At 47.3% G+C, this 23,331-nt stretch overlaps 1 non-coding gene across 1 annotated transcript; it reads left to right on the top strand.

Moving 5' to 3' along the window:
- The first annotated feature begins 656 nt into the window (after positions 1-656).
- Positions 657-727, top strand: trnag-acc (transfer RNA glycine (anticodon ACC)). Its single transcript has one exon. It is a non-coding gene; the product is annotated as a tRNA-Gly (tRNA).
- The last annotated feature ends 22,604 nt before the right edge of the window (positions 728-23,331 follow it).

Raw genomic sequence — 23,331 nt, 5'->3', positions numbered from 1 at the left:
GGAGGAGGACAAGGTGGATCATCCACTCGGCTCTTCTGGCTGAAGATGGTTGCGAATGCTTCAGCCTTGCCTTTTGCACTCACATGCTGGGCCCCGTCATTGTTGAGGATGGGGATGTTCATGGAGCCTCCTCCTTCCGTTAGTTGTTTAATTGTCTTCATGGGGTCCGGAGCCAACGCTGAGGACTCTCAGGGCCACTCCCTCTTGTTTGTATACCACTGAGCTGCCACCTCTGGTGCGTCTGTCCTGCTGGTGGGACAGAACATACCCAGGGATGGTGATTGGAACAGTCTGGGATGTTGACTGAAAGGTATGATTCTGTGAGTATGACTATGTCAGGCTGTTGCTTGACTAGTCTGTGGGACAGCTCTCCCAATTATGGTACAAGTCCCCAGATGTTAGTGAGGAGGACTTTGCAGGGTCACCTGGGCTGGGTGCGCCGTTGCCGTGTCCGAATCTATTGAACTTCAAAAACTGTTAAAAAAATGCCATCTTTAAATTTTTTTCGGAATAGTAATGGTCTCATTGAATGAGGGAACAGGCTCAAGGGGCTAAATGGCCTACTGCTGTTCCTTTGTAATATACATTGAAAGGAAATGGCATCACTTCCAAGTTAAACTATTTGATAAATAGAGCGTACTTTATCTTCAGTTATTGCATTGGTGGTTCAGTGGTAGAATTCTCGCCTACCACGCGGGAGGCCCGGGTTCGATTCCCGGCCAATGCATTGAACATTTTTTTTGCTATTTGTATTCTTCCTAAACTGTTTCTTTGACACCCCCCCCACCATGTGTTTAGGATTTTGCTGCTACAACTTTTCAACATCTGCTCAATCTGGCCCTTTTGTTTCATCTTACTTGAGCACTTAGAAAGCTACAAACACAGACTAGTCTTAAAACAGGAGACTCGTCCTTTCATTTAGCGTTCTAATTCTTTTTTGTAGCAGTTTGATACAACTGAGTGGCTTGCTAAGCCATTTCGGAGGGCAGTTAAGAATCAACCACATTGCGGTGGGTCTGGAGTCACATATAGGTAGGTCAGACTGTGTAAGCTAGACAGGTTTCTTTCCCTAATGGACATTAATTCGTGGACCAGTTGGGTTTTATATAACAATCTGATAGTCGCTTTGCTATTTCAGATTTATTTAATTAACTGAATATAAATTCACAAACTACCATGGTGGGATTTGAACTTGCGTCTAATATCAGATTATTAGTTCAGGCCTACTAGGATTACTAGTCAAGTAACATAACCACTATGCTACCGGCATTGAGGAGGGAAGGGGTTCGGAAATTAGGAAATCCTGAGAGCAGCAGTTTCAGGGTGGGGGGAGGGCCCGGTGGGCGGCAGGGAAGAGAAGAGATAGGAAAGTCCACGAAGGGCACAGGTGTGTTGGGAGACATAAGAACATAAGAAATAAGAGCAGGAGTAGGCCATACAGCTCCTCGAGCCTGCTCCGCCATTCAATAAGATCATGGCTGATCATCCACCTCAATTCCACTTTCCCGCCCGATCTCCATATCCCTTGATTCCCCTAGAGTCCAAAAATCTATCGATCTCAGCCTTGAATATACTCAACAACTGAGCATTCACAGCCCTCTGGGGCAGAGAATTCCAAAGATTCACAACCCTCTGAGTGAAGAAATTCCTCCTCATCTCAGTCTTAAATGGCCGACCCCTTATCCTGAGACTATGCCCCCTAGTTCTAGACACTCCAGCCAGGGGAAACAACCTCTCAGCATCTACCCTGTCAATCCCCTTCAGAATCTTGTATGTTTCAATGAGATCACCTCTCATTCTTCTAAATTCCAGAGAGTATAGGCCCAATCTACACAATCTCTCATCATAGGACAACCCTCTCATCCCAGGAATCAATCTAGTGAACCTTCGTTGCACCGCCTCCAAGGCAAGCATATCCTTCCTTAGATAAGGAGACCAAAACTATGCACAGTACTCCAGGTGTGGTCGCACCAAGGCCCTGTACAATTGTAGCAAGACTTCCTTACTCTTATACTCCAACCACTTTGCAATAAAGGCCAACATGCCATTTGCCTTCCTTATTGCTTGCTGTACCTGCATGCGAGCTTTCTGTGTTTCTTGCATGAGGACACCCAAATCTTTCTGAACACCAACATTAAAAAGTTTCTCACCATTTAAAAAATATTCTGTTTTTCTATTCTTCCTATCAAAGTGAAAAACCTCACATTTCCCTACATTACACTCCATCTGCCACCTCACGGCCCACTCACTTAGTCTATCTATATCCCTTTGCAGACTCTTTGTGGGGAGAAACTGGGTGGAGCCGCAAACGGGGCGCCAAGCTCGCCTGGGCGCCAGATTTTGCGCTGCGATCGGAGCAGCAGCGATCGCCGGAAATTCAGCTTGAGCGCCACAAGAGGGACACGGGGCGAGGCTCGAGGCGCTCCGCGTCCCTCTTAGGGCGCTGAAACTGAATATCGCAGCACAACGTGCCGCAGCGCCACACGCTGCGGCACGACGCGCTGCGGTACTGCAGGCCTTCCTCCCATTCTTAAGGGGGAGGGGCCTGCACCAGCGCGATGAGCGATCGCGAGTGCCGGCAAAAGAGCCCGGCACCGAGGAGAAGTGCCGGGCTCTTGGAAAACAGCCGGCAATGCCGCGGGGGGAGAACAGGAGGCCGGGGACGGAGGTGCTGGCAGGTGGCCGCTGAAAAAAACGGCCGCCCCGCACCTCCACCTTAATTTGCGCCACTGCCGCCACAGGTAGGCCCCGTGAACCGGGCGCGATTAGCGAGCGGCGCTACAGAGGCGGTCGCTGCCAAATATCGCGATCGGGGCGGTAGCGGGGCCCTGCCATCTCTAACCTCGTTTTATATATTAATTAATTTGTTAAAGCTTTTATTCAATCAATATTTTAGTTTTATTGTTTGATTATTTTATCTAGTTTAAGTTATTAATTTAACAAGCACTAGCAAGCTACAGTTTCTCAACTCTTAACTTAAACCCCTTCCCTAACTTAGAGAGCAAAAAAAGCTGTAATACTCACCAACCAATCATTTACCTGCTCTCCTATGATGTCATTCTTTGATTTTATTTTGTTGTTTTTGAATCGGAGCCTCGCCACTGCCGCTGCTTTAATTCAAGTCCGCTCTCGGGCCGCTCTTTATCCTCTCGCCACTGCCGCTGCTTTAATTCAAGTCCGCTCTCGGGCCGCTCTTTATCCTCTCACCACTGCCGCTGCTTTAATTCAGGTCCGCTCTCGGGCCGCTCTTTATCCTCTCGCCACTGCCGCTGCTTTAATTCGGGTCCGCTCTCGGGCCGCTCTTTATCCTCTCGCCGCTGCTTTAATTCAAGACCGCTCTCGGGCCGCTGCTTTAATTGAGGTCTGCTCTCGGGCCGCTCTTTATCCTCTCGCCACTGCCGCTGCTTTAATTCAGGTCCGCTCTCGGGCCGCTCTTTATCCTCTCGCCACTGCCGCTGCTTTAATTCAGGTCCGCTCTCGGGCCGCTCTTTATCCTCTCGCCACTGCCGCTGCTTTAATTCAGGTCCGCTCTCGGGCCGCTCTTTATCCTCTCGCCACTGCCGCTGCTTTAATTCAGGTCCGCTCTCGGGCTGCTCTTTATCCTCTCGCCACTGTCGCTGTTTTAATTCACAGAATCACAGAAACCCCACAGTGCAGATAGAGGCCATTTCGGCCCATCAAGCCTGCACCGACACATATCCCACCCAATCCCCGTAACCCCTACACCAACACATATCCCACCCTATCCCCGTAACCCCACGTATTTAATCCCCCTAACACTAAGGGTCAATTTATCATAGCCAATCAACCTAACCCGCACATCTTTGGACTGTGGGAGGAAACCGGAGCACCCGGAGGAAACCCACGCAAACACGGGGAGAATGTGCAAACTCCACACAGACAGTCACCCGAGGCCGGATTCGAACCCGGGTACCTGGCGCTGTGAGGCAACAGTGCTAACCACTATGCCACCATTCGGGTCCGCTCTCGGGCCGCTCTTTATCCTCTCGCCACTGCCGCTGCTTTAATTCAGGTCCGCTCTCGGGCCGCTCTTTATCCTCTCGCCACTGCCGCTGCTTTAATTCAGGTCCACTCTCGGGCCGCTCTTTATCCTCTCGCCACTGCCGCTGCTTTAATTCAAGTCCGCTCTCGGGCCGCTCTTTATCCTCTCGCCACTGCCGCTGCTTTAATTCAGGTCCGCTCTCGGGCCGCTCTTTGAGACAACCCAAGATTAGCAAGGAATCCGTTCCCTGATGAAAGCTTCTTTTTATTTAATTGGATTTATTCAACATTAAACATATTTGCAACATTGTGATCATTCCTTGGTACCATACAATCATTCCTTTGGAAGTGTGGTAAACTGTGAGTAAGAGTCTTCAAGAAGACATAGACAGGCTGTTGGAATGGGCGGACACATGGCAAATTAAATTCAACGCAGAAAAGTGGGAGGTGATACATTTTTGTAGGAACAATGAGGAGGGACAATACATGGCTTTGACGGTGTCAGGACAGGTTAACAAAGCAGTTAATAAATCATATGGAATCCTGGGCTTTATAATAGAGCAATGGAGTACAAAAGCCAGGAAGTTATGCTAAACATATATATTTTTGAGGATGTAACTGGTAGAATAGATGAGGGAGAACCAGTGGATGTGGTGTATTTGGACTTTCAGAAGGCTTTCGATAAGGTCCCACATAAGAGATTAGCGTGCAAAGTTAAAGCACATGGGATTGGGGGTAAGGTACTGTCTTGGATAGAGAACCGGTTGGCAGACAGGAAGCAAAGAGTTGGAATAAACGGCTCTTTTTCCGAGTGGCAGGCAGTGACTAGTGGGGTACTGCAGGGATCGGTGCTAGGATCCCAGCTATTCACAATATATATTAATGATCTAGACGAGGGAACTAGATGTAATATCTCCAAGTTTGCAGATGACACAAAGCTGGGTGGGCGTGTGCGCTGTGAGGAGAATGCAGAGAAACTCCAGTACGATTTGGACAGGTTGGGTGATTGGGCAGATGCATGGCAAATGCAGTATAATGTGGATAAATGCGAGGTTATCCACTTCGGTGGCAAAAACAGGAAGACAGATTATTATCTGAACGGCAATAGATTGGGAAAAGGGGAAGTGCAACGAGACCTGGGTGTCCTTGTGCACCAGTCGCTGAAGGTAAGCATGCAGGTGCAGCAGGCGGTTAAGAAAGCAAATGGTATGTTGGCTTTCATAGCGAGAGGATTCGAGTACAGAAGCAAGGATGTCTTGCTGCAGTTGTACAGGGCCTTGGTGAGACCACACCTTGAGTATTGTGTGCAGTTTTGGTCACCTTATCTAAGGAAGGATGTTCTTGCCATGGAGAGAGTGCAGCGAAGATTCACCAGACTGATACCTGGGATGGCAGGAATGACGTATGAGGAGAGATTGTGTCAATTAGGCTTATATTCGCTAGAGTTTAGAAGAATGAGAGGGGATCTCTTTGAAACTTATAAAATTCTAACAGGACTGGACAGACTAGATGCAGGAAGGATGTTCCCGATGGTGGGGGAGTCCAGAACCAGGGGACACAGTCTAAGGATAAGGGGTAAGCCATTTAGGACAGAGATCAGGAGGAATTTCTTCACCCAGAGAGTGGTGAACCTGTGGAATTCTCTACCACACAAGGCAGTTGAGGCCAATTTATTAAATATATTCAAGAAGGAGTTAGATATATTTCTTAAGGCTAAAGGGATCAAGGGATATGGGGAGAAGGCAGGGACAGGGTACTGAATTTGGATGATCAGCCATGATCTCATTAAATGGCAGAACAGGCTCGAGGGGCCGAATGGCCAACTCCTGCTCCTATCTTCTGTTTCTAAGTTTCTAAAACACTAGTTCGGCCCCAGCTGGAGTATTGTGTCCAATCCTGGGCTCTACACTTTAGGAAGGGCGTGAAGGCTTTGGAGAAGGTACAGAAGAGATTTACTATAATGGTTCTAGGGATGAGGGATTACATTTACGTGGATAGACTAGAGAAGCTGGGGTTGTCCTCCTTAGAGCAGAGAAGGCTCAGAGGAGATTTGATAGAGGTGTTTAAAATCATGAAAGTGTTTAGATAGAGTAAATAAAGAGAAACTGTTTCCAATGAGAGCTTCGTGCGTAGCACATTTCAGGAGGTGGTCACCCCACAGATAAGGAGTGCGCAGGCAGACAGGGAATGGGTGACCGCCAGACCGAAAAGGAGGACCGACAGTGCAGGAGTCCCCTGAGTGCATCTCGGTTCTGAGTACTGGCGAGGGCGATGGTTCCTCTGGGGAGTACAGCCAGAGCCAAGTCCGTGGCACCACAGGTGGCTCAGCTGTACAGGGGGGGAGGAAGAAGAGTGGGAAAGCAATAGTGATAGGGGATTCGATAGTTAGGGGCGCAGACAGACGTTTCTGTGGCCGCAGACGCGACTCCAGGATGGTATGTTGCCTCCCTGGTGCCAGGGTCAAGGATGTAACTGAGCAGCTGCAGAACATTCTGAGGTGGGAGGGTGAACAGTCAGAGGTCGTGGTCCATATTGGTACCAACGAAATATGTAGAAAGAGGGATGAAATCCTGCAGGCAGATTTTAGGGAGCTAGGAAAGTGATTAAAAAGCAGGACCTCAAAGGTGATAATTCTTATGGAATCCTGGGCTTTATAAATAGAGCAATGGAGTACAAAAGCCAGGAAGTTATGCTAAACCTATATAAAACACTAGTTCGGCCCGAGCTGGAGTATTGTGTCTCCCAGTGCCACACGCAAGTGAGTATAGAAATAGGAGGATAGAGCAGATGAATGCATGGCTGGAGAGATGGTGCAGGAGGGAGGGCTTCAGTTTCCTGGAACATTGGGACCAGTTCTGGGGGAGATGGGACCTGTACAGGCTGGATGGGTTGCACCTCAACAGGGCTGGAACCAATATCCTCACGGGAGGGTTTGCAAGTGCTGTTGGGGAGGGTTTAAACTAATTTGGCAGGGAGATGGGCACCAGGATGTAACATTAGAAAGGAGAAATAAAGTGCTCAAAGGATTGGGAGAGACAGATAGCACTAAAGTAAGAAATAGTAAGGTATTAGGTGGGGTCCAACTAAGAGAGAATACAGGATGGTCTAAGATCGTTTTACGGTGTATGTATGTGAACACACAAAGCGTAGTAAACAAGGTAAGTGAGCTGCAGGCACAAATAGCCGCATGGGAATATGATGTCGTGGCAATAACAGAGACCTGGCTCATAAAAGGGCAGGATTGGGTATTAAATATTCCTGGTTATAAGGTGTTCAGGAAAGATAGGGAAGGAAAGATAGGAGGTGGTGTGGCAGTATTGGTTAAGGAGAATGTTACAGTGCTGGAGAGGGAGGATGTCCTGGAGGGGTCAAGGACAGAATCTATATGGCTAGAGTTAAGAAATAATAGAGGTGCCATTACACTACTAGGTGTATTCTATAGATCACCAAATAGTAGGAAAGATATGGAGGAGCAAATTTGCAGGGAAATTACAGAGGTGCAAGAACTATAGAGTAGTAATAATGGGGGACTTAAACTATCCTAATATAGACTGTGATTGTAATAGTGTAAAGCGCAGAGAAGGGGAAGAATTTCTGAAGTGTGTTCAGGAGAACTTTCTTGATCAGTACGTTTCCAGCTCTACGAGGGAGGAGGCGTGCGTCGCTGGATCTGGTTCTGGGGAATGAGGTGGGTCAAGTGGAGCAAGTGTCAGTAGGGGAACATTTAGGGAACAGTGATCATAGCATCATAAGGTTTAGATTAGCTATGAAAAAGGACAGGGAGCAATCTAGAGTGAAAATATTTAACTGGGGGAAGGCCAATTTCAGCGGGATGAGAACAGATCTGGCCCGGGTAAAGTGGAATCAAAGATTGGCAGGCATAACTAGTGGAACAATGGGCTGCCTTTAAAGAGGAAATCGTTCGGGTACAGTCGAGATACATTCAGTAAAGTCAGGTACAATAAAGTCAGAGCTCCATGGATGACAAAACAGATAGCCAATATGATGAAGCAGAAAAAGAGCGCATATGACATGTCAGGTTACAAATACATCTGAGAATCAGGTTATATACAGAAAGGTCAGAGGAGAAGTGAAAAACAAAATAAGAGGAGCAAAGAGAAGGTATGAGAATAGAATGGCAGCCAACATAAAAGGTAATTCAAAAGTCTTCTTTAGGCATATAAGTAGTAAAAGGGTAGTAAGAGGAGGGGTGGGGCTGATTAGGGACCAAAAAGGAGACCTTTGCATGGAGGCAGAGGGTATGGCTGAGGTACTAAATGAGTACTTTGTATCTGTCTTCACCAAGGAAGAGAATGCTGCCATAGACATAGTAAAGGAGAGGTAGTGGAGACACTTGATAGTATAAAAATTGATAAAGAGGTATTAGAAAGGCTGGCTGTACTTAAAATAGATGAGTCACCAGGAGCGGATGGGATGCATCCTAGGATGCTGAGGGAATTGAGGGCGGAAATAGCGGAGGTACTGGCCATAATATTCCAATCCTCCATAGATACGAGGGTGGTGCCAGAGGACTGGAGAATTGCAAATGTTACATCATTGTTCAAAAAAGGGTGTAAAGATAAACCCAGCAACTACAGGCCAGTCAGTTTAACCTCGATAGTGGGGAAGCTTTTAGAAACAGTAATCAGGGAAAGAATTAACAGTCATTTGGATCAGTGTGGATTAATGAAGGAAAACCAGCATGGATTTGTTAAAGGCAAATTGTGTTTAAGCAAACTGATTGAGTTTTTTGATGAGGTAACAGAGAGGGTTGATGAGGGTAGTGCGGTTGACGTGGTGTACATGAATTTCCAAAAGGCATTCGACAAAGTGCCACATAATAGGCTCGCCAGCAAAGTTGAAGCCCATGGAATAAAAGGGCAGTGGCAGCATGGATACAGAATTGGCTAAGTGACAGGAAACAGAGAGTAGTGGTGAATGGTTGTTTTTCGGACTGGAGGAAGGTATACAGTGGTGTTCCCCAGGGGTCAGTTCTAGGACCACTGCTTTTCTTGATATATATTAATGACTTGGACGTGGGTGTACAGGGCACAATTTCAAAATTTGCAGATGACACAAAACTTGGAAGTATAGTGATCAGTGAGGAGAATAGTGATAGACTTCAAAAGGACATAGACAGGCTGGTGGAATGGGCGGACAAGTGGCAGATGAAATTTAACACAGAAAAGTGTGAAGTGATACATTTTGGTAGAAAGAATGAGGAGAGGACATATAAACTAAAAGGTACAATCGTAAAGGGGGTGCACGAACAGAGAGACCTGGGAGTATATGTGCACAAATTGTTGAAGGTGGCAGGGCAGGTTGAGAAAGCAGTTAAAAAAGCATACAGGATCCTGGGCTTCATAAATAGAGGTATAGGACTCGATTTTGTCATTGGGGCAGGCTGGGGGCATGTCAGCCGCTTTTCGTGTTATCCACCCGACTCCACTTTGATGTGGGGGAAAAATGCGATTTTCACCTAATTGGCCAATTGATTCCCAGCGTGTGGGAAGCCCTGGCCCAATGAGTCTTTCCATCCTGAAAGTTGCCTCTGATTACGTCATCAATGCTGCTGGATTTAAGGCCTGCAAGCAGCCTTGCTTCTTCTGGAGACTACAAACTTCATGCCCATTGCTGTAAGCCCTTAGTTCAGCCACGATGTCCAGCAGCAGGCCAAAGTCTGCTCCACGCTTTGATGAAGCCGCCCTGCAAGCTCTGGTGGAGGGAGCCAGATCCAATAAGGAGGTGCTCTTATCTTCTTTGGGGAGGAAGAAGCCTCCCCAGCAGACTAAAGCTGTGTGGATGCAAGTGGCCCAGGAGGTCAATTCAATATCTATGTGCCGCAGAACCTGGCTGCAGTGCAGGAAGAGGTTTCATGACTTTCTGCGCACTGGAAAAGTGAGTATGACTTTCCCAAAACCCTCAACCTGATCCCCATTGCCTCTCCTCACCAGCACTCAGCTTTGACAACCTCTTCCTCCACATCCCACTTGACACTGACATCCCTGCACCCTTACCCATTCCCTCTCTCTCTATGGTCACATTCACTTAACTATTCGACTATGCAGCCCTCACACTCCCTATCGCTGTGAGCTATGAAAACAACTTACAACACACAGGAAGGGCCCTTGGTCTTGCCACCTCACTCCATCTTTGCCTCCTTCTAACCAGCAATGATATGGATTCTCTACACTCACTCCTTCATTCTCACTCAAACTCCACTTGTCTCCCTCATTGCAGGAAAAGAGAGCTCATAATAAGAGGGAAAGAGCGAGGACAGGAGGAGGGCCACCCTCAGTAGCCCAGCTCACCCCCTGGGAGGAGGCGGCCCTGGAGATCGTGGGAGTGGAGGAGGATGCGCAAGTGGAGACGGACAGACGGGTGCATCACAGCAAGCTGGTGACAGAATAGTTTATCATCTCTCTCATTGACATTGCATGAGTCACTGATAATGATTCTGATGCTCTAACAGATTGACTTTTGATCATCTGCAATAGTCAATGTGCATGTAACCTTGGCCTCACATCTCTGACTCTTTCCTTTACTCCCCCATAGGACCATTGAGAGCCCCCGTTCCCACTTTCCAGGAGGAAGAGCCTGAGCTTCCAGACTCCTCAGAGGAAGCTGCAACCTCTGAGGGCGCTCCGTCAGCAGAATTAAGTGCACCCAGCACCAGCGCACTCACACCTCGGTGGTACCTTTGCGAGATAGTGCAGTGTTGTCACCTGGTGTATGACAGTTCACAAGTGAGCATCAGCAGATGGTGGAGACAGGGACAGCAGTGGAGAGTCCTAGTCGGAGGGCGCAGGACTCTCCCAGCTCAGCTCCGCTGCATGTCGACCCTGTGCCTCCGGGTCCATGCAGAAGAACAGCGGTGCTGGAACTCCAGGAACAGGTGCAGGAGTCTCTGGCAGGTTTCGTCTCCAGGGTCGCTGCGAGTGTGGAGCGAATGGAGGAGTCCATCGCGAACATGAGCAGAGCCTTTGTGGAGTCATTGGCGCAAGAACGCAGCACCACGGAAAGGATGGCAACCTCCATGGAAAGGCTGGCTACGGCCATGGAGGCTGTAAGTCGCTGGAGTGAGGAAAACATGGTGAGTGTTCAGAATAGACTGACATCTCTGGAGGAGCGATGGTCAGCTATTGAACAGAGAAACCAGAGCTTCATGGAAGTCCTTCTGAGTAGGACTGCCAGTGCAGATACGGGTCCCCATGGCCCCCCTGATGTGCAGCAAGGTGCTCTCAAGCCACTTGTAAGCGCTGAGGGGGACCTGACCCATGAGAGGGAAGTTGGTGGCAGACATCAAGGAAGTGGGGGCTCCTCTCCAAGCGCTCACACTTCCATGCCACTGCAGAGCCCTCGGTCAGAGCCCCACCAGAGTCCCCACCCAACTGAGATTGGCGTCTCAACCCCTGCACAGCCGCAGGAGCAGCAGACTGTTGACGAGCCCTCACAGGCTCGCAACCCCAGAGGACACCCGCCAAAGGTGTCGAGGCAGGAGCAGCAACAAAGTGAGCAAGGGGCCTCCACATCTGCTGAAGCCACAGGGGAAGCACCACGTAGGAGCACGCGTAAGAGAAAGATACTGCACAAATAGTCACAAGGGTAGTCACTTGGGTGTAATTTTGTGTTTATTTTTAACATGCCATCAGTTGCATATTGTCATAAAAAATACTGATGGGAAACTGTTGCAGTTGTGGCGTCTGTCATTTCGCAAATGGGACTTCCACATTGAGGGCTTAGGGTGACTTGCAATTGTCAGTATGGTGGTCAGAGTGATAGGAATCCGCAGGCTCTTGGCCATTGTCGATGGTCTGATAAGAAGCTGCGAGGCAAAAGTGTTTGTTTGTGCAGGCTAAGCAAATCTGGCCAAGTGCCTCCTTTGCATCCCGGGCAGCAATGTGGTCGCGCGCTGGCGCCTTCTGCCCTGTGCAGCTTCAGGTGGGTGAGCAGCAGCTTGGCACTCCTGTTGATGCTGCTGCTGTTGGTGGTGCTGTTGTTCATGGTTCTGCTGCTGTCACGGCTGGTCTTCGTCCGAATCTGATGTCCAGAAGGAAAGGAAATAAATGGTTCCCATGCTTCTGGTATATGCCTCAGTTGAGGAAGCGCTCAGTCAAGGTGGGGAGAGGGGTTTCCCAGGAGGTCACACTGGAGATGGGTGTCAAGCTCCAAACTTCCAGAACAATGAGTAGGCCTGTTAAAAGTTCCCCCAGACCTGAGACAACAAAGTTCTGCCACCTGCAAATGAAGATTGCTGAAAACTCCTTTTCAATGGTGGAGCTGCAGCTGTTAGTAGGCAATCCACTTGTGCTGCCGCCAGGTTTCACTGGTGTGTTTCAGAGGAGGTGTGAAGTGCGTGGGAAAAGTGTTAAAATCAGAAAGGCCTCTCAAAATAGGATTATAGAGGCAATTAACTGGTTGTTAAGGGCCTTAAGGGCCTATCCCGCGGGATGGAGACGGGGTCAGAAAACTCGCATGTGGCAAAATTGCTCGGAGGCGGGATGGAGGTTGGATCAGGCCCTCCCGTCAGTATTTGCGATTTTAACACCTCACACGCCTCCAATCCCGCCTCCTCGGGCCTGGCAAAATCGAGCCCAATGAGTAGCCTATAGTGTGGAAATTATGATGAACCTGAATAAAACACTGGTTCGGCCCCAACTGGAGTATTGTGTCCAATTCTGGGCACCAGACTTTAGAAAGGATGTGAAAGCCTTTGGGAAGGTGCAGAAGAAATTTACGAGAATGATTCCAGGAATGAGGGACTTCAGTTATGTTGATAGACTGAAGAAGCTGGGGTTGTTCTTCTTGGAGAAGAGAAGATTGAGAGGAGATTTGATAAAGGTGTTCAAAATCATGAGGAGTCTGGACAGAGTAGATAGAGAGAAACTGTTCTCATTGGCAGAAGGGTCGAGAACCAGAGGACACAGATTTAAGGTGATTGGCAAAAGAACCAAAGACAATGTAAGAAGAAACTTTTTTACACAGCAAGTGGTTAGGTTTTGGAATGCACTGCCTGAAAGGGTGCTGGAGGTAGACTCAATCTTATCTTTCAAAAGGGAGTTGGATAAGTATCTGAAAGAAACAAATTTGCAGGGTACGGGGAAAGGGCAGGGGAGTGGGACTAACTGAGAGTCGGCACGGGCTCAACGGGCTGAATGGCCTACTTCCGTGCTGTAACTATTCTATGATTCTATGAATGGCTGAAGGGTGGATAACCAGAGGGCACAGATTTAAGGTGATTGGTAAAAGATCCAGAGACGACATGAGGAAAATCTTTTTTACGCAACAAGTGTTTAGGATTTGGAATGCACGGCCTGATAGGGTGGTGGAAACAGATTCAATAGTAGCTTTCAAAGGGGAATTGGATAAATACTTGAAGGAGAAAAAATTGCAGGGATATGGGGAAAAAGTAGGACTAACTGGATTTCTTTCAAAGAGCCGGCGCTGACTCGATGGGCTGAATGGCCTCCTTCTGTGCTGTACGATTCTGTGATTCACCAGTTTAGTGCTGGTACGTAACGGAAACTTCTCTGCCCTGGTGCTAAACCTGTAGTGTAAATACACCACTAACCTTTCACACCTTCCGGTTCATATATCTGATTGGGCCATTCGTTATAGCTACTGGATTTAGAAAGAATGATGATAGTTTTCTAGTTCTGAATGAGTCATCAGTCAGTATTGTGTAATACAAGGAAAGTTCAATAAGCAGAGCATTGAGTGAGTGTAAGTAAAGGAGGAGGCATCGCTGACCAGAGGGTGCTGGTTCCAGGAAGGACACAGCAACATGGGGAGTAAACATACACACCAGTCTAGAAAACTAGCAGAAGCTGACAAATAGCTTGAAAAAAGCTTACCTAACCCCCAAAAAACTCCAAATGATGTTTGAAAATAATTATCCATTATTGTTATTTACTTCCATCTGAAAGCTGAAGGTTTATTGTAATTGTTAAAGGGTTCCTGTTGCTAATGGTTACATTGAGGGTGCATTCAGACTACAACTGTAGCGTCAGTATGAAGTGGTTTCACTTCACACTGCTGCTGTAGTTAGTGGAAATGTAGCCCAAATCTGGAGCCAGGGCCCAAACACACTGGAGTAAAGCAGAGTGAGAGTCGCTGGAGGAGATAGTCTCACTTTGCTTTGTTTCGGAGTCAGTTCAGGCCTTCACACCTGATTTACTACACAAATTGGGGAGAAAGCATTCACACCAATCTAGAAAAAGAGACATAACAAATTGTGTGACATGCAATTTTTTTTCTAGGAAGGGCCTGGTTCCTCTACAAAAGTGTCAGCTTGGCCCAGTGGTAATACTCTTGCCTGGGTGTGAATGGTAGTGGGCTCAAGCCCTACCATAGGGATTTGAGCACATAATCTGTGCTGATGTGCACAAGCTGGTGAAATGCTGGCATTGAGCCATATTGCAGTGGTGTGAAGTCGAAATAAAGAGACTGGCTCCTCCAATGGAATTTTCCAAAATTCGAATCGTCTCTTAAATTGTTGATTTTAAACCACAGCTGTATTGCCCAAAAAGCAGATTGTAGCAATACAGAAAGTGAAGTGTAACTGTGTTAGAACAGGCAGGAAAGTTTAAAGTGTGCATGGCAAGAAAATTCAGGTGCTCATCATTACCTCTAGACTTGACTATTCCAATGCTCTCCTGGCCGACCTCCCATCTTCAACCCTTCATAAACTTAGTCTCATCCAAAACTCTGCTGCCCGTATCCTAACTCGGACCAAGTCCCATTCACCCATTCACCCATCACCCCTGTGCTTGCTGACCTACAGTGGCTCCCAGTTGAACAACGCCTCGATTTTAAAATTCTCAGCCTTGTTTTCAAACCCCTTCATAGCCTCACCCCTTCCTATCTCTGCAAACCCCTCCAGCCCCACAACCCTCCAAGATATCTGCGCTGCTCTAATTCTGGCCTCTTCCACATCCCCAATTTTAAATCGCTCCACCATTGGCGGCTATGCCTTCAGCTGCTGAGGCCCTAAGCTCTGGAATTCCCTCCCTAAACCTCTCCGCCTTTCTACCTCTCTTTCCTTCTTTAAGATGCCCCTTAAAACCATCTGTCCTAATATCTCCTTATGTGTGGCTTGGTGTCAAATTTTGTTTTATAACACTCCTGTGAAGCGCCTTGGGACGTTTTACTACGTTAAAGGCACGATATAAATGCAAGTTGTTGTTGTTGTCATAGCAAAGTTTGGTGTTGTGCAGCAGGGTTTAATGATGAATTTTGTTGAGATTTACTGAATGAAAGGATGGAATATATATCAAAAGCAAATGGCCTCACTTTCAATAGAAGTATCATGGCAAATGGAGGGCTGTTGTAGGTGAATTTGCAGAGAGTTTTTTTCAGGGGCGGATGCAGAAGGTAGTAGGGTGGGAATGGGGATGTGAGTGGTGTGGGATACAAGGAAGTGATCAGAGATGGCCTTATCTGTGATTGCGACGATGGAAATGGAGAGGCCATGTGATATGTCAAGGCCGATGGGTTGGCCATAAATATGGGGAGGAGTTTATATGGAGGGAGAGTTTAAGGGAGGACAGGAGCGCAGTGAATTTAGAGGAGCGTGGACAAAGTGAGTTTAGATGGAGGTTGAAATCGTCAAGGATGAGAAGTTGCTTGGTGCAGAAGCTGAGGGAGGAAAGGAGTGAGGATATCTCACGGAGAAACTTTGTGTGAGGCTTGGTTGGATGGTAGAGAACGATAATTTTAAAGGAGAGGGGTGGAAGAACGTGAGATGCTCAAAGGAGGTGAAGGTGCCAGAGGGGTAAAGGGACAGACCAAGCTGAGATTTGGTGATGAGGGTCACACTGCCACCGAGACAAGAACACACTGGAGAGCAAGGCAATCTAACAAGTTAACTTATGGAAAGTTGTATCAAGAGTGCATCTTCCTGACCAAGCTATGGAAAGGTAAGAATTTGCTATTACACTAGTGTGACTGAGTCAGTACAGGTTGAACCCTGGTAATCCGGCACCTGACGGTCCGGCACCTTCAGTGGTCCGGCACGAATTGAAACCGGCGGTCTTTAGATGGCGGAGCAGCTGCTCAGCGGCGCCACTGTTTCCCACAATATAAACAAACATAATATTGTACCTAATATTGTTATTTTAGGTGTTATTTACCTAACCTTCAGTGGTTCGGAATTTTCAATGGTCTGGCACCGGCCTTGTCCCAAGGGTGCCAGATTACCGGGGTCCAACCTGTATCTCATCTCAGGTTGAGGTAGAATCAACAAATTACTTACATTTTGTTCTTTTGATTTAAAATGTCATTTCTGTTTTGCTGCCTTGTAACATTTACAACAAACTGTATTGTATTATACCCTGTATATGTATTAGTACTGACAGTAAGAAAATAATGCATTTAAGGGGAAGCTAGATAAACACAAGAGAGAAAGGAATAGAAGGTTATATGCTGATGGGGTTAGATGAAGTAGGGTGGGAGGAGGTTCGTATGGAGCATAAACACTGGCACAGACCAGTTGGGCCGAATGGCCTGTTTCTATGCTGTAAATTCCAGGCAAGTACAGTTTTGACGTGACTAATATGGAATCTTGATTATTCTTTGTTTTTTGGGAGTGTAGAACTCTTAACTGTCATCTTCCAAGATGTAACACTTTTTAGGAAATGTACTTGCTGAAATTCCCTTTGATCCTAGTTTTATGAAATGTAGTACTGTGATCTATCTATAACAGGAATGTGCTCTATCAGAAGGTAGCAAAGCTTTTCAACCTCTAGATGGTGCCAAAGTTGTGGGTTTTTTAAATTCCGTACCCCCCCCTCAGGGCCTCAGGCTTTATGCTGTTCTGGGAATGAAATTCCCTTTGAGACATGGCACAGCATACTGAATCTGGAGCTTCTGTTAGCTGGCTATAAATAATACAGGTTAATTTTGCAATATAATGAGGGGTTCTCTGATTCTCTAATAAAAATATTTGACTTTCCCCAGTTTTTTAATATGTCCACACTATTATAGAAACAATACCCCAGTGATTATCATCAGTTGCTCACACAGATTAACTAACTTTTATTTCAAAGCCAGCCCTCTCTGCCTTACATAGAGCCTCTTACCATTTTGCTTAGAATAAAACATTTGGCTTTTCTTATCAATGCTTTAGTTAACTCTGCTCTCATTACCAAATACTATACAATTTCCAAATGGAGTGAAATCTTCAGATGTGAAAATGTATATTTTCAAATGTTTTAATGCTGTAATATCTCTACTACTGTATTAGAACAAAACAAAATGTATTGGAGATGTTTTAAAAATTAAAGTTTGACAAGAAATAATTAACTTTCCTATCTTCAGTTCAATGCTTACATAAATTAAATACTGACTTTATTCACAAATCATTAGAAAGGTTATAAAGCCAAAACTACGAATATGTATGGAAATAAAGAAAATCCATATTTATAATTTGCATTAGTGGTTCAGTGGTAGAATTCTCACCTGCCACACGGGAAGCCCGCGTTCAATTCCCGGCCAATGCATTAGTACTTTTTTTTTCTTGCATTTAATCCTTTTGACTCATTTGAAAGTACTTCATATCTTTATCAATCATTCAGGAAAATAATTGTTACCACAGTAGAAATCTGCTGTCATAGTATCACCCCTCGCCATCCCATCCTCAGCTCATCTGCTGCGGAAACCCTCATTCGTGCCTTTGTTTCCTCCAGACTTAAATAGAAACATAGACGATAGGAGCAGGAGTCGGCCATTCGGCCCCTCGAGCCTGCTCCGCCATTCAATGAGATCATGGCTGATCATCCAATTTCAGTACCCGGTCCCTGCCTTCTCCCCATAACCCTTGATCCCTTTAGCCTTAAGAAATATATCCAACTCCTTCTTGAATATATTTAATGAACTGGCCTCCACCGCCCTCTGTGGCAGAGAATTCCACAGGTTCACCACTCTCTGGGTGAAGAAATTCCTCCTCATCTCTGTCCTAAATGGCTTACCCCTTATCCTTAGACTGTGTCCCCTGGTTCTGGACTCCCCGACCATCGGGAACATCCTTCCTGCATCTAGTCTGTCCAGTCCGGTCAGAATTTTATAAGTTTCAATGAGAGCCCCTCTCATTCTTCTAAACTCCACCGAGTACAAGTCCAATCGACCCAATGTCTCCTCATACGTCATTCCTGCCATCCCAGGTATCAGCCTGGTGAATCTTCGCTGAACTCCTTCCATGGCAAGAACATCCTTCCTCAGATAAGGCGACCAGAACTGCACACAATACTTTTGACTATTCCAGTGCTCTCCTGGCCGGCCTCCCATCTTCCACCCGCCATAAACTTGAACTCATCCAAAACTCTGCTGCCCGTATTCTAACTCGCACCAAGTCCCGTTCACCCATCACCCCTGTGCTCACTGACTTACATTGGCTCCCGGTCCGGCAATAGCTTAATTTTTTAATTTTCATCCTTGTTTTCAAAACCCTCCATGGCTTCACCCCTCCCTATCTCAATAACCTCTTCCAGGCTTACAACCCTCTGAGATCTCTGCGCTCCTCCAATTCTGGCCTCTTGTGCATCTAATCGCTTCATCATTGGCGGCTGTGCCTTTAGTTGCCTAGGACCTACGTTCTGGAATTCCCTCCGTAAGTCTCTACATCTCTCTCCTCCTTTAAGATGCTCCTTAAAACCTACCTCTTTGATCTTAAATAGCATCGCTTTTCAACTATGAACAAATTATACAAGAAATATAGAGAACCATAAACAAATGTTTTAGAATAAACTAAAAACTATTACTTCAGTTTGGTGTCCAAATCCTCCCTTAGTAATTGAAGGGTTAATAAATAGAATGCAAACAATACCCTAAGAGGGCAGGAGTCTCTTATCTGAGATGGTCATTACCTGCCCTTTGTCAGCCCAAGACTGGGTGTTGTCCAGGTCCTGCTGTAGGCTGACATTGGCTGCTTCATTTTCGAGCAGTTGTGAACTGAGCTAAGCACTGGAATCATCAGCAAACAGCCCCGCTCCTGAGCTTATGACGGAGGGAAGATTATTAATGTGTAGGGGGTGGCGGGTGGCGCGTGTGCCCAGTCAGTTATGCCCCTGACTGTCTGTGAGCGGTTCGAATCGCTCCCACACCCCTGGGTTCTAGACACCGGACTTAGGTACAGGCGGCGATACAGAAAACTCGAGTAGACAGGTGGTTTGGTGTAAGAAAACCAAGATTTTATTAAAACAGAAAATAAAACAGTCTTATGAGAAAGTCACTAGTATAAAATACAGGCAAATACAAAAATTATACTTATACAGGGAATGGGGAACACATGGCACATCGAGGGAAAAACGACATTAACAATCCCCTTATCCTTATCCCACCCCTATACCTAACTAGATTAAGCTATGAGGGGCCAGAATTAATGCTCACCAATCCAAAGCAAAGCCAGCTGTTTTAACGGATGCGGGTTTTGAGGTTTAGCCTTCTGTCCTTTTAGGTACCCCGTCGGCACGTGGTCTCAGGGCGCGCTGCTGGAGCTGCTGCTGCCACACACCTTTCTTCTCCTCAGCTACCGTCGTCTCGTCACGATGGGTTCTCTTCTTCTTCTCCCTCGGGCGGTCATCGGTGGTAACGTTGTGTCTATAGGACGGTTGGCAGTTTTTACTGCTTAGATTTTACTACCCAAGCATCAAACGCCTGTATATTCGTTGTGGCGTGGACACCTGCGTTTATTCGCAGTGTTCAACAAGATTCTTCCCCCCAAGCGCCAGCTCATAACTAGGCACTTGGCCTTTAGCGATACGTTTTTCACTGCACTGCTCTGCTCTTATCGAGTTGTTACCTTCTTCTTCGTCTCAACTCGTCTCGTCTCGTTTCACCTCGTTTCCTCTGCCCTCTCTCGTGGCCCGGGTGTCCTGGGTGACTTTGGACTCGGGTCTCGCCCCCCTCCCCTGCGCTTAGTATGGATGTCCTTGACTGCTGAAGACTTACTGCGGGGAGCGAGGAGAGAACCCGCCACGAGGCCAGGGCACGAGTACGGGCGGCGGCTGCCCAAGGCCCGACAAGAGGTCAGAGTCGAGAGCAGAGCAAGAGTCAAGAGCCAAGAGAGAACGATTCCTACTGAGGGCCTACCGTTATACTCCTTTCGATGGCCCTTATCTGCGCACCAAATCAGGTCGGTTCATTGTTTCAATTTTGGCGGGCTGTTTTAAATGATTATAGCAATCTAAACTAACTTTTTAGATGGCCGTTTATCGCACCTAATGGCCTGATGTCCGGGCTGTATTGTCATTAATGCGTTCTAATCGGTCTGTCCAGCCTTGATGGCTTCCATAAGCTGTTTCCGATTATTTATGTGGACAAACTAATGACCTCATGTATAGGCCTAACTGGGTTTGATCTGTCTACGATCTGACATAATGCATATTCAGTGTAGCTGTCTGGCTTTCAAAACACAAAGTCCTTTTCACAGAAAATGCATTTTAAGTTTCGATTTCCCAAAGCTGCTTGTGCTGCTACAGAGTCCAAGCTTTTTTAAAATCTTGCAGGCTTTTGGTCACGAGGTGCGGACGCCATCTTCTGGGTACCCTTTTTTTTAAATGTCTAGGCAGGGTCCCTTTTATTAATAACCTTGGGGGAATGTGGGAATTTTGCGAATCTTACACTCCCCCCTGTGATACTAAAACTTGCTTGAAGTATCATCCTTACAAGGTGAGCAAAATTTTCTGACCCACCATAGTCAACCTTCCCCTGTAATTACCTATCTAACACACCCATGACACATGCACTCCATTCCGCGAAAATGTAGTGTACATAAGCATACATAGAATAATTACAGTCTTTTACACACATCCAAGCATGGAGGGCGTCCAACACCCCTGCACCACTTGGTACACATACATCTTTATTAACAACGCGTCGTGAAAATCTTTATTAAAAACAACAAACACAAAAAAAAACAACAATCTTTAATCAAAACACAAGGAAAAAAACTCAAACAGGCGTATCTCCCTCCACCTTCACATAATGTTCCTTCCAGATCTTCTGGTTTCGGAACTCTAACAACTGACCTTTTCCCTTGCATTGAATGCAAATTAGATACAACACTATCCCTAACTGGCAAACCATGAGAATGTGGGAAGCCAGTCTGATCCACGAAGGGACATCTATGTTATTGAAAATGTTCCACCAGGGTGGAATCACAATATCCAATATCTTAGGCCCTATCTCTACTGTTTTCTGCTCTAGAGTGTAAAAATGTTTCTGTGAAACTATAACGGCTTTTAGTATTTTGGTAAGGTGTTCAGGAAGAGGGGGGATTTCGTAGCCAAAATGCGCTACGTACTTTTGCAAATTGGTAAAATTCTCCTTCACAGTGAGGTGAACAGCGGAGGGTTCAGAAATGGGGACAATTCGCTCCTGGGCCACTTGAACTTCTGCCTCGGGTTTAAAACAGAAACTGCTGTCACTAACCGGACACCAGCTATGCTGTCCATGCTGGTAGTGGGACGCGCCGGTGGTGACACAATATGTCCCACCTCCTATATATGCTCCCTGCAGGGGAACATGGCCTTGTGCCATTGCCTCCATGGTACAATTTATAGGTTTCGCACCAGCAGCTCTGAACCCGCACTGCGGTTTTGAATAGGCATTCAAGTGCTGGGGGCACAGGATTATGTGTGCTCCCTGTGGTAAACCACTTTTATCGTTCACTACCGTTACACTATGGTTATCACTGTTATATCGTTACACTATGGTTATCACTGTTTACACTGTTGTATCACTACACGAGGTCGCCTCTTGCCACGCTGTTATACCTGGGCTGACCACTGCTGACTCCGCCCATAGCTCCGCCTACTTGCCCAGGTATAAAGGTGGTCGACTGGCTGGTATTCCTCCTTGTTGGATCCGATCACCCACGAGGGTGGGCTCTGTTATTTAGCCAATAAAAACCTATAGTTACTTTCTTAACTCGTCGCTTTTCATTGGATGTATTGATAGGTATATCAATTTTATTGGCTAAATAACAGAGCCCACCCTTGTGGGTGATCGGATCCAACCTGGGAGAATCCGGCGTGCCTCAGAGATCCAAACTAAGAGTGCTGACCGCCCAAGTGAGCCCTAAAGTATTCGCACTCATACAGGACCTTACTACATACGAGGCCGCCATCAACCTGCTGAAACAGCAGTACCGGAGCCCGGTAAATTCTATGTATGCCAGACACCTCCTAAGATCCCGCCCGCAACAGCCAGGAGAGTCTGTAGATGAATTTTTACGGGCGCTACAAACACTCGGCAGGGACTGTGACTTTAAAGCGGTAACGGCTGCAGAAAATACTGAAGAGAATATCCGCGATGCCTTCGTGAAAGGCCTTCGGTCCGACTACTCACGGCAAAGACTGCTAGAATCAAAGGACCTCGACCTGAACACAGCTGCAGCCCTCGCCCGCTCCCTGGAAGTGGCCCATCGGGACCTCGAGGCGTATTCCAGGTACTGTACTGCGCGACCCTGGGACTCCGGCCCGACCCCGGCCGCAATACCCCTCGCAACGCCGCCTCCGGGACCTACCTCAGCGTCGGCGTCCCAGAACCGATCGGGACCGCCACCCCCGGTACCGGCTGCAACATCGGACCCCCGCGATCGGGCCGCCGGCTGCTTCTTCTGTGGCCAGGCGAAACACCCGAGGACGCGCTGCCCTGCGAGGAACGCGACTTGCTCCCATTGCCAGAAGAAAGGCCACTTCGCTAAGGCCTGCAGGGGGAGAGCCACAGACGCCAGCAGTGCCTCATGCGAATTGTGGGGGCGGCCATCTTTCATCCAGGCCACAGATGCCAGTATCCCCTCGTGTGAGTCGTGGGGGCGGCCATCTTTGATCAAGGCAACCGACACCAGCAATGCCTCATGTGAGTTGTGGGGGCAGCCATCTTATTCAACCTCGTAGGCGCCGCCATTTTGTCCACCACAGTCGACCGCCACCTTGTCGCCAGACCCGACCACCGCCTCACCCGCAGACTACAGCAGCTCGCTCAGCCATACACTAGCCTCCGTCACACTGGACCAAGCTCGCCCGCATCACCTGTCCAAGTCCATGATGGACATCAAAGTAAATGGCCACGCCACGACCTGCCTGTTCGACAGCGGAAGCACGGAGAGTTTCATACATCCAGACACGGTGAGCCACTACTCCCTCACTGTCCGGCCAACGCGCAACCGGATCTCGATGGCATCGAGGTCCCATTCTACAGACATCAGCGGCTACTGTATTGTGACCCTGTCGGTTAGGGGCACGGTGTATAAAAATTTTAAACTCCTCGTCCTGCCCCAGCTCTGCGCTGCCGTCCTACTAGGGCTGGACTTCCAATCCCACCTGCAAA

Source organism: Somniosus microcephalus, chromosome 2 (genome assembly GCF_052327205.1).
Source record: "Somniosus microcephalus isolate GS21.2 chromosome 2, FLI_Smic_1.0, whole genome shotgun sequence".
NCBI classification, from domain to species: Eukaryota; Metazoa; Chordata; class Chondrichthyes; order Squaliformes; family Somniosidae; genus Somniosus; species Somniosus microcephalus.
This window is presented reverse-complemented; position numbering and strand designations above follow the sequence as displayed.